At 46.2% G+C, this 16,341-nt stretch overlaps 1 protein-coding gene across 7 annotated transcripts in view; it reads right to left on the reverse strand.

The window, feature by feature from the left end:
* Positions 1 to 16,341, reverse strand: part of LOC148012151 (S-adenosyl-L-methionine-dependent methyltransferases superfamily protein) — a 183,476-nt gene that overhangs the window by 68,436 nt on the left and 98,699 nt on the right. The gene's annotated exons all lie outside the window — the stretch shown is intronic.

A 16,341-nucleotide genomic window follows, 5' to 3' on the forward strand; every position in this document is an offset into this window, starting at 1 on the left:
TTATCAAAGCAAAGATGGAAGCATCACCCAAAGTGGGACAAGCCCTCTTCCAGACAATGACTTTCTTGCATAGGCTTTAGACCTTGCCAAGGCAAATACTCCCAGCTCAAACTAGAGTTGTCTAAACAGCTAGCATTATAGAGGGATACTAAGTGTTGGTATGCTCAAACAATGGCATGGTTACAAATACATGAATTACACATGGATCACCTCCCACCACTACAATACAACTTGGATTACCCTCAGCTCAGCCGAAAGGAGCTGAACCGCATCATCATGGTGGACATTATTCAAATACACACAACCAAGACATGGGTGACACCTACCAAGGATTTGGGGATGAAATGGGTTTCTACTAGAAGAATCTTCTACACATATCCCCTAATGGCTTTGTTGTCCGCCCAAGATACATGGATGTACACCTATCTTGTGGTGTACAATGCACCATTGGATAGCTCCCATCATCCTTACACCAGCTCCAAATCGAGACATGTAGATACAATGCAGACTCCCTCCCTCCAAAGGACAAGTTTTCTAGCTTTTTCAACTCAAGCCAAAGACAAAAACACTACTTATGCAAATGCTCAATGTAGTACGAGATCCAACGGTGCTTGCATTGCTTGTTCAAAGAGGGATTTGGACCACTATGCAAGGTATGGATTTCCCAAATCAAGATATCTCAAGCTCTTCTTACTAAAGTTACAACGCCACAAAGAGCACCTCTTACGAACCCAACAACAAAGATATGGAGCCACACTCAAATGCACACTCACAAAGTTCTACAAAACATTAACTACTTCCTCCACTACAAAGCCCTCATGAGTCCAACCAATAGCCCCACCACACAGGACCACCCTAGACACAACCACAAAGAGATGCAAAGCCCATCACCCATGCCCAACTGGTCCACACCCTCACAGAAGGCATCATTTGCAGATACACAAGATATTACACCATTACTAGATAGACGCATGAGAGATATCCTAGGATGAGAGTGCCTCCTAAGCAATTCCACATTGTATCTATTGGGTTTGACTCCACCTACGATCACAGAGGAGTATCAGTGATCTGCAGTAAGACACTAGGGCACTTTTTTACTCTCCTTACGAGAGGTTTTTTCCCCAGTTACATTATTTTCTATTTCGCGTATTTATGTCACACAGTTCGGTCACTTACCATACTTCACACATTTCAGGTGTGAATGCACCTTCACAACCCTAAGGTCTAAGGTTTGTACTTTGTGCTTTCACTTACACACTTGAAAATAGAATCGTGTGTCGAGTTGTGTCTTCACTCTCACTCTCTCTACTGTCTTCTGTATACTCTCAACTGAGAGCTTCCATCTCCGATCTCACATTTGGTATCAAAGCTCAAGCTCGGCACGGTCCAACTTTCCACTCCAAGCTCGTCAGTCTTTGCCTCCAGCTCATCCAGTTGCAGCACAACAATTCGCTACCTACAACTGCCGCCAGCAGCTTTGCAATGGTCACACGGCTACTACCCTGCAGGCTCACTCGCCTGTAGCCCCCTGGTCCAAGTCACAGTCTCTGCCACCAGCGCCAACTCTGCCTGGTCTATCCAGCACCACCCGTTGGTCGTAGAGCCACCCCCCGTCCACCTGCACTACCAACGCAGCTAGCGGCTCCAGTGTAGTCGCTACCAACTACGCCACCGTCACCCTACCAGGTCCCGCCAGCGCCGCCCTTATTTGTCACACCCACCAACATCACTGTCCCTATTTGACACACCTGTCAACATCCTCCCACCCCACCAAGCTGCCAACATTGAAGGTAAAGGGACATTTATTTTTTTTTAATTCAGAAATCTGAATCACAAAGAGGGGCTATTGCCTTGAGGAGTGCATTTCTACTCCAAGATGTGCTTTCGAGCACACAAATTGCAGATTCTTGGGATTCAGGTCAAATAATTTGGGGCTTTTGGATGTTTAGAAGACATTGGCACATGTACTGAAGATTCAGTCTGAAATAGACTGAAATTGTGCATCAATTTTGGCATCAATTTGTTCACGAAGGCCGGCCAGAACAGTTCTCCTCAAAGAGAAGCCAATCCTTGAAGTGAGAGAAAGCCTCCGACTTCAAAGTCAAGAAATACACCCCAGTCATCTTGCTGTAGTCATCTACGATCAACATGAAGTACAAGCTCCCCTTCAGGAACTCGGTCCTCATAGGGCCACAAAGATCCGTAGATACAAGCTCCATGGGTGAAGTAGACCGCCTAGAAACTTTGTTGGGAATCGCATCCCGATGCAGTTTCCCACGAATGCAGGAGACACATGGCTGATGGCTCACCACTATGTCCGGCAATCCTCAGATAAACGACCCTCGCGAAGCCTTTTGAAGGTACTCGTAGTTCAGGTGGCCAAACCGAGCATGCCATAGCTCGGACTATGTCTGAGAAGTAAGAAGAAGACAAGTAAGAGCTGAAGAAGACTTCAATTTGTAGACGCCGTTCTCCTCATACCCTACAGAGAGAACCTTCCTCAATCCACAATTAAGGACTCAAACAATATCACTGTCAAACTCCACCAAGAGGCCAAGAGCACAAATCTTATGGACCGAAAGTAAATGATACCCCAAACCTGGCACATGCAACACCTCAGAAGTGTGGGTACCACCACGTCCATCTGGAATAAGTCGCATCTCACCCCGTGCAGCAATAGATACAGAAGAGCTGTCTCCAATGAGAATCTGCCCACGCAAAGGTCGCAAATGGGCAACACCAATGGAAGGAGTCATGTGCTTGAGACACCACTGTCCACAATCCACTCTCGAGCCTGGGGAGCTATCATCGCAGCATCAAAAGTCTTCGGTGTAGAGTCCTCAATGACTACTAAGTGTAGAAAAGCAATTAATGAGGGTGCAGCGACCGCTCCAGAATCCTTCGTGTCCTTCTTCTTGGTATCCTTCTTGTCTTTGTCAGGGCAATCCTTCTTCCAGTGACCGGTCTTACCACAAATATGGCAAGTCGATTCCTTCTCCTTGTCCTTCTCGGATTTGTTGTCCTTTTTCTTCTTCTTTTGGTCCTTCCCCTTCTTTTGAGAGGCTTCACCAACCAATGCCTCCAATTTGGAAGCATTCTGTCCCTTCAATTGTTCCTCCTAGTCCAAGACCATAGGAACCAACTCTTCCCACCGAAGAGTCGACTCCTGCCCTGATGCAATAAGAGCGGAATAAAAAGTACCGAATCGTGGCGGCAACTAAGATAGTAAAGTGATTGCCATGTCTTCGGAGAAAATAGGCTTCCCCGCATTTTGAACCTGCATCTGAAGCTGCCGAAGCTTGTTGATGTGTTCCCGAAGCGAAGAAGACTTATTCACGGACAAGGTCCGCATTTGCACCTTTAAAGAAACCCTCTTCATCAGGGTCATCCGGTTGTACATCTGATCGAGCTCCAACCATATCTTGCAAGCCACCGTCAAGTGCTCAATGCGAGCTATCACGGCTGTAGTGCAAGACAGAAACATAAAAGATCGAATCCTGGCATTCAGTTTATCCCAATGAGACTGGGCCTTGGTCAACTCCGCACGAGCATTGGAAGAGAGTTTGGATTCATCTCTCACCAAAGGCCTATTAATCTTCTCCATCACCAGTTCCACCAAATCATAAGACTCCAAAATGGCCAACATCATCACCCACCAGATGCGGTAATTGTCACCATCAAGATTTTGATACGATGGAAAAGCTGGTAGGACAGGCACCTTCTTGTCCATGATCGCCTGGAACTCCAAATCAGTCTCTGTACACATGTTAACCTGCAATACTTGCACAAATGCAAAATCAGTCCCCCTCTAACTGTGAAAACGCAGCCTTCTAGGGCTGGTTCCTCCACTACCCAAACCTTCTTCACTTGCCGGAGGCGATGAAAAGGTAAAATCTGCAATGAAAGGTCTCAAACGCAGCCTTCCTCCCCTTCGAACAGCAATAACTTGCAGCAAATTCACCTATTAGACTCCTTTCCCGAACACCCACACTTAGTTCAGCCTTGATCCGATGCGCAGCCCTCCCGTTCGCCCTCGAATCCCGGAAACGCAGCCTTGTGTCGCGCTGAAATCTCCTCTTCACATAGGTTCAGCCCTCAATCAGTCCATCTTCACCACTCTGATACCATGTCAAAGTGCAGCAATGCAGAAGTGTAGAACAAAGACTGAGAGAGAGTAAACACAGAGAGAAGAGAAAGAAAGAAAAGGAGACAGTGTGAGCGCAGAAAATCTGCGGTGTAGTATGTTGTATAAGAGTACACGGAATACACAAGGGGGCAGAGGAAATATCTGCGTATGTCTCCGACTTGATGACCTCAATCGCTATCAGCCGGAGCACAGTCTGTCTCAGCCAACGGATCTCAAGATCAGAATATGATCACAATGTGCTAAGGGGCTGCTATATAAAGCAGAAAAGAAAAGGTCAAAAAAGACCAGGTCAGCTGCATTAAATGCAGCCGATTGACATAAATCTGTCTGACTGCTGCAACTGCTGGCCGACTGTGCAAACTGTGCCACATGGCACCCTATCCGACCTGCTGACATGGCATCCTCTGCTACTGCACTCTGGCCGTACTGCTCTGCCCACAACTGTACAGGGAATGACTCTCTAATACCCCCTCTTAGATCTTGGACAAGGCAGAAGACTGAGGGATCTGGAATGTTGCCGAAGAAGAGCCTGGGAAAGCGCCTTCATGAACAAATCTACAAGATTATCCTCCATCTTGCAATACTCCACATCAATGATCCCATCCAGAAGCTTCTCCTGAATGAAATGATACTGGATCTCAATGTGCTTCGTCCAAGCATGAAATACAAGATTCCGCACCAAGGCAATGCAACTCTCATTGTCACATCGCAGAAGATAGGACAAGTATGGGAGTAGCCAAGCTCCTCCAACGATCTCCGAAGCCACACAACCTCACATGTGGTAGAAGACGCAGCCTGATACTCCGCCTCAATAGAAGAAAGGGCTACCGTGGGCTGCTTATTGCTACTCCAAGAGATAACACCTGTACCCAAGGTAAAAGAGTAGCCTGTAGTAGACCATCGGTGGTCCACATCGCCACCCAATCCAACTCACTCCAACCTACAAGAACCAAATCAGAAGCAGTTGTACCTGCGGGATAAGAAATCCCTAAGTCAGAAGTCCCCCTCAAATACCGAAGAATCCTCAGGACAGCCTGCCAATGCACTTGTTTGGGTTCAGTCATGAACCCCGCCAAAAGACCCACAGCAAAACAAAGATCAACACGTGTTGAGAAGCCAAATCAAGGATCCAATCAGCTGATGGTAGCGTGATGCATCCATCACGGGAGAATCTGAGTGTGAAGTGGCCTTCCAATTCAAATCCATAGGAGTAGTAATGGGCCGACAAGTCTCCATCTCAAAAGTCACCAAGAGCTTTTGAATGTACCTCTGCTGAGAGATGAAAATCCCCCTCTGAGACTGATAAATCTCATGACCCAAGAAGAAATTAAGAAGCCCCAAATCCGTCATCTCGAATGCCTGATGTAAAGCTGTCTTGGTCTCTCGGACCTTCTGTGCATGATCCCGTGCCAGAATCAAATCATCAACATATAACACAAACAACACACGACCAACCTCGAAAGTGTGCACATAAAGTTGCAGATCAGCCTTGGAGCGCCGATATTCCAACTTCGACTGAAGAAACGAGTCAATCTTCTCGTTCCGTGCATGCGGAGCCTACCTGAGGCCATACAAGGCCTTCTTGAACCTGTAAACTTTCCCATCCGAGGATCCAAAGCCAAGAGGCTACTCAACATAGATCTCCTCCTGCAAGTCATCATTCAAAAAGGCCGACTTCACATCCAATAGACAGGCCATCTCCTATGACCAGCCAAGGCAAGAACAGCTCGAATAGTCACCATACGAGCAATGGGGGCAAAAGTATCATGGAAATCAATGCATGGGCGCTGAGCAAAACCTTTAGCAACAAGGCGAGCCTTGTGCTTGTCCAAAGAACCATCGCTAAGGTACTTGGTCTTAAAGACCCACTTGACACCAATCATCGTCTTGTGAGAGGGACGAGACACAAGAGACCAAGTGTCATTCCTCTCAATAGCCTCCAACTCGACTTCCATGGCCTTCGCCAATGATCAGACTGCAAAGCCTCCTTCACTGAAGTGGGCTCACGATCCTGCATAACACGGTTCAGCAAACAATAGTTGAAGCAAACAAGCTCCGAAGAATGTGCGTGGGTCCTCGGCGACCTCCGCGGTCCATCCTACGGTTCCCACTCCTCAAGGACCCCCTCGATCCCTAAATCTCGAAGTGTGTCAGGGGCCCAACGAGGAGGACGAACCTCTCTCCGTTGCTCTCCATCTGTTGAAGACTCGGATACATCCACCGGTGGAAGCTCCTCGAGGGTTGCCGGTGGAAGAGAAGGCTCTGAATCAGAAGAAGAATCTCCATCAAGAAGCTCTGGCTCCAAAGGAACTATGCTCGGGCTGACGGAGATCAAGGTCATCAAATCCGAGACATACACAGATATTTCCTCTACCCCCTTGTGTATTTCTGCACTCTTATACAACATGAGTCATTCCCTGTACAGCCGTGGGCAGAGCAGTACGGCCAGAGTGCAGTCGCAGAGGATGCCACATCAGCAGGTCAGACAGGGTGCCATGTGGCACAATTTGCACAGTCGGCCAGCAGTTGCAACAGTCAGACAGATTATGTCAGTCGGCTGCATTTAATGCAGCCGACCTGGTCTTTTTTTACCTTTTCTTTTCTGCTTTATACAGCAGTCCCTCAGCACATTGTGATCATATTTTGATCTTGAGATCTGTTAACTGAGACAGACTATGCTCGGGCTGACGGAGGTCGAGGTCATCAAATCAGAGACATACACAAATATTTCCTCTGCCCCCTTGTGTATTTCTGCACTCTTATACAGCATACTACACCGCAGATTTTCTGCGTTTAAACTGTCTCCTTTTCTTTCTCTCTCTTCTCTCTGTGTTCACTCTCTCTCGGTCTTTGTCTTACGCTTCCGCATTGCTGCACTGTGACAATTATGTCATGGACTCTATGAGTTAGATGCTTATTTGATTGACCAATCAGTCTATTTAGCATCTACTATTACATCTACCATGCCGCATGCAGAGTTATGGCATGCTCGCATGGGGATGTTAATTATGGCAATTGCATGCTTATGCAGTCTACTCAGATGCTAGATGGCTTACCTCTCTTGGAGAGACCTCCTGAGCGTATTTGTGAGAAATGAATTTTGGGAAAAAGACTTGTTTGTCTTTTCCTCATGATTTGCTTTTAAGGCAACAACCAAGTTATAGGTTGTGCACTCAGATATATGTGGACCTATGCATACAAAGTCATTGGGTGGATATTATTATTTCGTCACCTTCATTAATGACTTTACTTGTTTTTGTTGGGTCGACTCATTGCTGAAAAGTCAGAGATGTATGATGCATTTTTGGCTTTTGTTGCACTTGTGGAAAATCAATTTGGTTGCAGGATTAAGACTCTCCATTCAGACCGAGGGGGGGAATACATGTCTTCTTTGCTAAATAATTTTTTGAAGCAAAAAGGCATTGCCCATCAATATACTACTATATATACTCCACAGCAAAATGAGGTTGCAAAAAGGAAGAATCGATCACTCATGAAGATGGCCAAATGTATGGTGAAAGCTAAGAATCTACCACATGGCTTTTGGATGGAAGCACGCGTTTTGAACAGGCACTCTACCAAGACATTGAAAATTGACACATCTTTTGAGGCTTGGAATAGCCGAAAACCTTCAATTGGCCACTTTCGTACTTTTGGGTGGCTTGCATATACTCTTATTCCCGAAACATTAAGAAAGAAGTTCGATAACAAGGCTGTCAAATGCATTTTAATAGGGTACAACAGTGAGAGCAAAGGATACAAACTGTATAATCATGTTTCCAAGAAAGTCTTTGTCAGTAGGGATGTGATTTTTTGTGAAAAAGCAGAATTATCTCTTGCTGGTTTTGACACATATCAAGCTGCAAATGATGTGTTTAAAGGGCTGCTGCCCATTTCTTTTGGTGATACAACTGGTGTTTCAGCAAATAAACAAAATGTTCAGCCAGCTGCTCCATTAAGCAATGCAAAAATTGAGCCTATGGCTAATCTGAATATTCAGCAAGATGCTGAATTTGAGGTTCAACAGGAGTATGTACATAATCACGAAGCTAGGCAAATCTAGATGGTACTTGCAAACTATGAAAGATAGTCATTTGGATGCTCCTATTGCTGGTCATACTAGAAGACAAGCACATCTACATGATCATGCTAATACAATGGACTTTGTTATGGCAACACGCACACTTGATGATGAGGAGCTTGATTGTTTTGAGGATGCACAACAGAGTGTGTATTGGGTGGCAGCAATGCAAGCTGAATTTGATTCTATAATGAAGAATGAAACATGGGATTTAGTAACATTGCTTGTTGGAAATAAAGCCATTGGTACTATATGGGTCTATAAGCTGAAAAGAAAATCATATGGATCCATTTATAACTACAAAGCTAGGCTTGTGGCAGAAAGCTACGTGCAAAAAAAGAGCATTGATTATAAGAAGACATTTGCTCCTACATCCCGTATGACTACCATTCAATGTATGGTTGCTTTGGTTGCCCATTATGGTTGGATTGTGCACCAACTTGATATTAAAACTACATGTTTACATAGAGAACTTCAAGAAGAAGTGTATGTACAGTAGCCCATTAGTTTTGCAATTGAGGAATCCGAACACTTGGTATGAAAGCTAAAAAAGGTTTTGTATGGTTTGAAGCAAGCTCCATGAGCTTGGTATGCCAAAAGTGATGCCTTTTTACTTAGCCAAGGGTTCATTAAAAGCCCATTAGAGTCTACTCTTTAGATGTGCAAAGAGGGGGGATCCTTGTTGGTCATTTGTCTCTATGTAGATGATCTTCTACTCACATGGACACATGCCGATCAAATTTCAGCATTCAAGAAAAACTTGCAACAAACTTTTCAAATGTTAGATTTGGGGCCTTTGAATTACTATTTGGGCATTCAGTCTATTCATAATGCTATAGGCATTGGATTGTCACACTCTTGATATACATATAAACTCCTTGAGAGATTTGGCTTCCAAGATTGCAAGCCAATTAGCACACCAATGGAGACTTGACTCAAGCTATCTTTGCATGACGATAGTGATTTGTTTAACATTCATAAATATGCTCCAGTAGTTGGAAGTCTTCGGGATCAGTATGGGAGGACTCGTTCTAGCCCAGATGAGGTGATGGAGATTGCCATCGACTACTACAGATGCCTTATCCAGCAGGAGACAGTCTCAGCTAGAGGATAGCGATGTAGACAGCAGGTCTGGGATCACATCTCATCCCTCATCACTAAGGAGATGGGTCACTCCCTCTCCTAGTTCCCCTTCACAGAGAAGGAACTAGAGGAGGCTTTCCATACACAGGACGGGTAAAAATGCCCAAGTGAGGATGGCCTTTCTAAGGCTTTCTTCACTACCTACTAGGAGGTGTTAAAGGACCCCTTCACTTCAGGACAGATACCAAGGAGGCTTTCGGCAAGCCTCATCAATCTTCTCCCCAAAGGGGGAGACCGGTTGGAGCTTTCCCGGTGGACACCGATCACCTTATTGTCAGTGGCCTATAAGGCACTGGCAAAGATGATTGGTAGCGACTACGCCCTATGCTTCCAGACATCATTCATGACACACAGACAGGCTTTGTCCAGGATAGGAGCATCCTAGACAATGTATTCACCTTCTTCAAGACAACAGAATGGGCTCAGCAAAGTGGGCAAGGACTGGTCGTACTACTCCTAGACTTTGAGAAAGCCTATGATAGGGTGGACAGGGATTTCCTAGAGGGCACCATGGTGAGGTTGGGCTTCCCCTAGGCATGGATCCACGGGTCTCCGCACTTTACAGATCGGTTACCAACAGAGTTCTCATAGGTGGTAGGCACGGGGAGGAGTTTCAGCTGGAGAGATTGGTCTGGCAGGGCTGCCCCCGGCAACGTACGTGTTCTTACTCTTTGCAGAGGCAACGTCTCACTTCCTCAGGTCACGTGTGAGCGGGTTATGCGACCTCCGACTTCCAATGAGAGAGGAGACGGAGTTGTTAGACTCAAAGTACGCAGATGATGCAGCACTCTACATAGAGAACAATAAGTTGATACTCGAAAGAGTGAGATTGGCTCTTGAGGTGTTCTGTACTACAACGGGAGTGAAAATCAAGTGGCGAAAGTCGGTTGGTTTCCTTACAGACCGGGACTCTAGCACGGAGTGGGGCGTTCACCTAGGATTCAGATGGATAAGTAGAGGGCAGACCATCCATTACCTAAGGTTCCAGGTTGGACTCAACATCACTCCCACCCAACAATTTCTTTCAATCCTCGACTCTATTCGAAGGAAGCTAACCTACTTGAGTACTGCTCACCTCTCCCTAGCAGGCCGAGCCCTGGTGGTTAACCTGGTGCTCCTAGTGACGGCCTGGTACATCGCCTCGTGTTGGTGCTTCTTCTCATCCTGTGTAGTTCAGCTTCGCCGCCTAGTGGGGAACTTCCTTTGGTCCACGTCAGATGATTCCAAGGATTCCCGTGCCAAGGTGGCATGGACGACCATCATCCGACATCGGTCAGAGGGAGGACTTGGGATCATAGACCCAGAGTATCAAAGTATGGCCCTCTTGGGCAAGCTAATAGTCCGCGGCCTCACACCAAGAGGGCAAATCTGGAAGGTCCTATTATAGGAGGGTCTTCAAGATTGTAAAACGAGGCTTGGCGGTGAGTGGAGGCCATCCCTATGATGGATCTTCACGACAACCCAAATCACCCCCCCCAGATCCCCCTTCTTACACAGCCTAATCCAGAGCCCCCCAAGCTGCTAGGAGGAGATAGACCGTTAGTCGGTGATCTGAAACCTCTAGGTCAAAGATCAGGAAGGGGCATAGATTGGCGAGCGCCCCCACATCCAATAATGGGCTGGTTGGGAGGGCCGGCCCGGCTCGTACCATCAAGACATGGCGGGAGGTATATAGGATGGTGGACGAGAAGGTGCTACAGCAAGTATCAGGCTGCCAAAGAGGAGTGGAGTTCAGGAGAAGGGAGATAGACACAACAATACCTCAAGAGTGGCTTGCTCCCCCGATACGAGAGCTGATAGAGCCCGAAGAGATATGGGCTGCTAGGTTCTCACCAACAGGTATCCCCCTATAGGTGGCAGGTAGAGTGGGCGGCACTCCACCTAGGACCTTCTTCACCGTGTAGAAGGGGGGGGTCTGGTCCTTGACAGAGTACAGTAGGATGAGGGAATAGCTGTCCTTTCATGGAGGAGGATTCGAGTGATTGGCCTTCAGGGGAAGACATGGCGGATGGACCTTTATGTCTTTTGGAAGGAGCTCAAGGAGTGGCGCCTCTGGATCTGGGACGATAGGCCACTTGCTGAGCTAGAATGGGATCCGAGAGAGTGGCTATGGCCGGCCACTGCGGTCGCCAAGAAGCCATTGTGGTTCCTGGAGTACATTGCCAGGATTGGCAAACATGTATTGATGCAGGAGGACATGGATTGGGCACCATCATGTAGCAAGCACTGGGCGGAGCACAGCATCATGGAGCCTTTCCGACAGACCTTTTGGCGCCACCTATGGGATAGCTGGAGGCCGAGGAGGGTATCGTATTTCTTATGGCTGGTGGCACATATAGGCTGGGCAATGGGAAGTTATCTAGCCCAGATGCAGAAGAAGGGAGGTTGTAAGCACTGCACATAGCAGCGTCTAGAAACCCCAAAGCTCTGCCTTTGGTCGTATGAGGCGGCACAGCTCATCTGGAGAGGAACATGCCGTATCCTTTGCCATATAGCACCCAACCTTAGATGTATCTCATGGGGAGTTTTCTACTGGCAGGCAGTAAACCAGGGCCGTCACCTTCTGTATGAGGCCGGGATGCAGGACACAATATTCATTATTGAGGCAGGGTCATGCGCAGTGGTCGGTTTGGAGGCTCTACCCATCCGCCACGTACTGGAGCCCACAGTAGACCACTCTGAGGTATGGGAGATCATAGGGAGTCTTACTAGATGGCATATCTAGAAGGCACGGTGTCAAGAGGCTTTCGGCGGAGAGAGACTTTCAATACAAGCGACCTTGGCAGAGCTGTGGATCTCCATCATCCACTCCCTCCGCGGCCGATGGAACCAAGTACAGGGCGAGTCCACGGCTCGTCAGGAGCTCCATTGTCATTTCATGCACACTTGGGGCGGCCAGGACCTGTTTTTCGTGATATAGGCAGGCAGCCCCAGATGGCAATACACCCTCCTCCCCTCCATGGCTTCTTGCCCCTATCCCCCCATAGACCGCCCTAAGAGACTTGTACATCTAATATATCTATGACTCTGCATCAACTCCAACTAGTCTGTTGAGCATGAGCACTTCTTTGTATTCAGGTTTTTTCTAAAGTAATATAATTAGCCACACTTTATTTGCAAAAAAAAATAGTTGGAAGTCTCATTTCTTTATACAACACAAGGCCAGATATTCACTTTGCAATTTCAGCCCTGAGCAAATATATGCACAGCCCACGCATGTCATATTGGCAAGCTCTGAAGCGTGTTTTTCATTACTCACAGGATACTAGGACTCTTGGATTGCTTTATTCCAAAGGGGGGCTACTACAATTACATGCTTACAATGATTCAGATTAAGCTCACAATTTTGATTTGCCTCACTCTACAAGTGAAATTTGTTTCTTTCTTAGCTCATCATGCATGTCTTGGCTTAGCAAGAAACAATCCACTATGGCATTGTCATGTGAAGCTGAATTGTTCACTCATCAACTATGTATTGTTCACTATTTATTTTCCATTTAGTTAGTCATAGCATTAGATGATAGCTATTTTGGGACATAGAAAATTCCCAAACTTTTGAAATGTTACATGTGGTCTCATAGGACGATTCGGCCTTTTGTATCATAAGACGATTTGGCCTTTTGTAGAGGTTAATATAACTTTCTTTCTTTCTTTCTTTACGACTTTCTCTCCCCATGATCATAGTCATCCTCTTTCTCCACAACTGTCATTTTTTATCCTCTTTCTCCATAATCATAGTCTTTCTCACTCCACGATGTGCAAGATTCATAATCAATGCTAATATAACATTTTAATCTTGATGTTAAGATTAAAAGAAACACTAGCATTAAATGTTCATGTTACAATCGCATTTAATGTTATACTAGCATTAAAAACTTTAACATTAAATATTGAATCAACGAAAAGTATTGTCAATCAACAGTCTAATGCTTATCTAGCCTACAAGATTTCGACCTCTGACAACCATCTACCATAGCCTTGGAGTGATTGCTCCCTAAACTCCAATCATCCAAACTGTCGAAAATTCTTGTGCACAAGCATTGCCTCAACCAAAAACCCACGCACACGTAGGAAACCAAAAAAAAAAACTTGCTTTTATACCCACCACTTGCAACATGTGCCCCCTGTGCACATTCCTCCTGCCAACAATATCCCATACCATCGTTAAGGAGATGAAGGCATACCTTCAAAGTATGAACCATCACAATTCCGTGAACAAAAGTGGTTTTGTGCATGTCATTGAATCTCGAGTCCAATCGTGATTTGATGCTCTAATACCTATGAAAAGTCTCCCTACAATCCAACCTAGATACGAGACACGACGCAAGCCAAACTCGCCATGAAAGGGACGCGACATCAAACTCACCACCCAGCCATAGAGCCAAACGAGCTCATCCCTCGAGCTTGGGACCTAGCAACACTCCAAGTCATGACCGCATCCCAAGGGTTGGCATCCCATACCACCAACTCACATCATCCCAATGTACAAATACATCAACTAACGAGCCAAGAGTCCAAGAGTGGTGATCACACAATGAATGTGCACAATAGGACCTTGAGTCCTATAAATAGGACTCCACTGCCCTACCCCCGAAGTGTTCTTAGTACATTTGCACTGAGTCACTTCATGGCCACTGTGACTAATGCTACTAGCGCCCATCCAAATGTCCAAGGACATAATACTTTGTCCGATGTACTAGCTTTTTTTGGGTGGGATGCCTTGGGGCACAAACTAGGATTGAGTTTTTCTTCCAGTCCCTTCTTGGTCCCAATTTTGGGCGTGAAAGCGGGTGTTGAGCAAAGAATACATTACCCACTGACTAGCTCTTTAAAACAAACCCAAAACAGAAAATTTCAAAAGTTTTATTAAACACAAAGTGATTCTAAAGAGTTTTTGTGTCCCCCATGCAAAACCCTAATCTAGGAGGTTCCTTCCACGTCTATAAAATAGATAGGCTGCCCCCCATTCAACCAGATGCTTGCGTGCAGGTTTCTCACATCGATGTGCAGATTGCAGCCACCACCTCCCATCTACCAGCTGTCGAGCCCCTGCTGACTGCAGCCCTTCCTCCTCCAACACTTGGCAACCTGTCTACAGGTGCCGCCATGTTGCCTGGAGCCTTCAGCCTGCATTTGCTGTCTACCTGAAACCGCCAATAGTCCACCTCATCATTCCAGCTGCGTGCCCTGAATTTTCAGCTCTTGGAGCCAGGCGACAAGTTGTTGCCCCTTCTAACAACTGCTACAACCTTGTGTTTTGCTCTCCAACAAGCCACTTGCATCATCCTCTACCACCTTTGTTGTCGCCTCGCTGTTTACAGCCTTTGTGATCAGCATTCATCACTTTTTAGCGCTTCAACATCTCCAACTAGTGGTTTCAAAACTCAGCATTGATCTTCCATAGACATCACACTCCGACACTCATTGCTCTGCCCTTGAGCATTTTGTACCACCTTACATTCATTTATTACATTGATTCATTCACTTTAGAGTTCTCCTCTTTCTCTATCTATGTTTGTGTTTTTACATTTTGAGTTTTGAGTTTTGCGTTTTGCAATTAGGGTTTGAGTTTTGCACATCACTATCTAAGTCTTTGTGTTTCAACCGTGGTCGTACTTTCTCCGTTTCCTTAGTGCAAACCCTAGCATATCTTCACAACTGACTGCATGTTTGTTGCATAGTCCGTCATCCAAGAGGATGGCAACCATTTCTTCATACTTCATTCCTCTAGCCACTTTAAGAGCTATCATAGTCTCACTAAATTCATCTTCTTCAAGGAGACTGCTAAGGAGACCAACCTTCTTATTATCATAATCTAGACGATTGTTAAGGGTAGGTAATTGCTGAAAGAGGAGGTTGAACTGATCAAGATGTTGTTTGAAAGATTTGGAGGGATTATAAGAAATAATGTACAATTGCATTTTCCAAAATAATTTTGAGTTATTAATGTCACCCCCAAATGTTATATGAAGACCTTCCTGTACCTCTTTTGCTATTTTGGTGAGGTGAAGGAGCAAATTGTTGAAGATGCTGAGCCTAATGATGGCTAGAGCACTCTTATTCTTTTCAAGCCAATCTTGACGAAATTGGGGATTCCCTTAAACATGCTCCAGGTCTTCAATGGAAATTACTTTCCACATGCCTTTCCTCATCAAGATCAGCTTAATCTTTGTCTTCCACATCAAGAAACCAACAACAAGGATTTCTCAATGGTGGTGCCACACCTCAACATGCCGATGGTGGACACCACTGTTTGCTACTTAATGGCAGCAGTTCGAGCTGAACTAGGGTGACACTTAAGGTCAGATTTGTGGCAGCATGTCAGTGCCAGTGTTAGTGATCACAAGCAGTGTTGTGGAGAGAGGCTGAAGTAGATCAGGCAGCAAGGTGGCAGAGCTGACAAGCAGGACAGTGGTGGCAGTAAAAAAAGAGGGGCAGACGGGTACAGATGGCGATGCAAACAACACAGTGGTGGTGCAGGCAGGTAGAGGTTGCATCCAAGGTGCCAGGCAGGTACAGGTTGCAACCAAGTTGCCAGACAGGGCGGCACGGGTTACACAGTGGTGGCACAGTTGTTGCACAACTGGGAGCAGATGGCCAGGGACCAGGTGGCACAAACAGAAGTCGCACGTGAAAATGGCAGGTAGAAAGCATTGCTTCTCACAGCAGGCAGGCAGAGTGCAATGAGGCTCTCTTGGCAGTGACCTGGTGGAGCAGACTGAGCACAGCTGGCAACAGCCACTACGCAGTGCAAAAGAATCAATGACTTCATGCAATGTTTGCTGCAGGTATGGCACTTGGCACTCTAGGTTGAGTTAGCCATGCTGGTTTAACAGAGGTGACTTGGCTAGCAGCTCTTCTATTTGATGACCACCGCAGCAGTGGTTCTGATACCACTGTAGGGTTGCAGACTGATGTGAGAGGAGGAGCTAAGGTGGATGAAGTTCCATGGTAGAGAGAGGGAGAGAGA

The sequence above is a fragment of the Lygodium microphyllum genome, chromosome 27 (genome assembly GCF_053477565.2).
Source record: "Lygodium microphyllum isolate KBCC chromosome 27, Lygodium_microphyllum_v1.1.10, whole genome shotgun sequence".
Taxonomy (NCBI): Eukaryota; Viridiplantae; Streptophyta; class Polypodiopsida; order Schizaeales; family Lygodiaceae; genus Lygodium; species Lygodium microphyllum.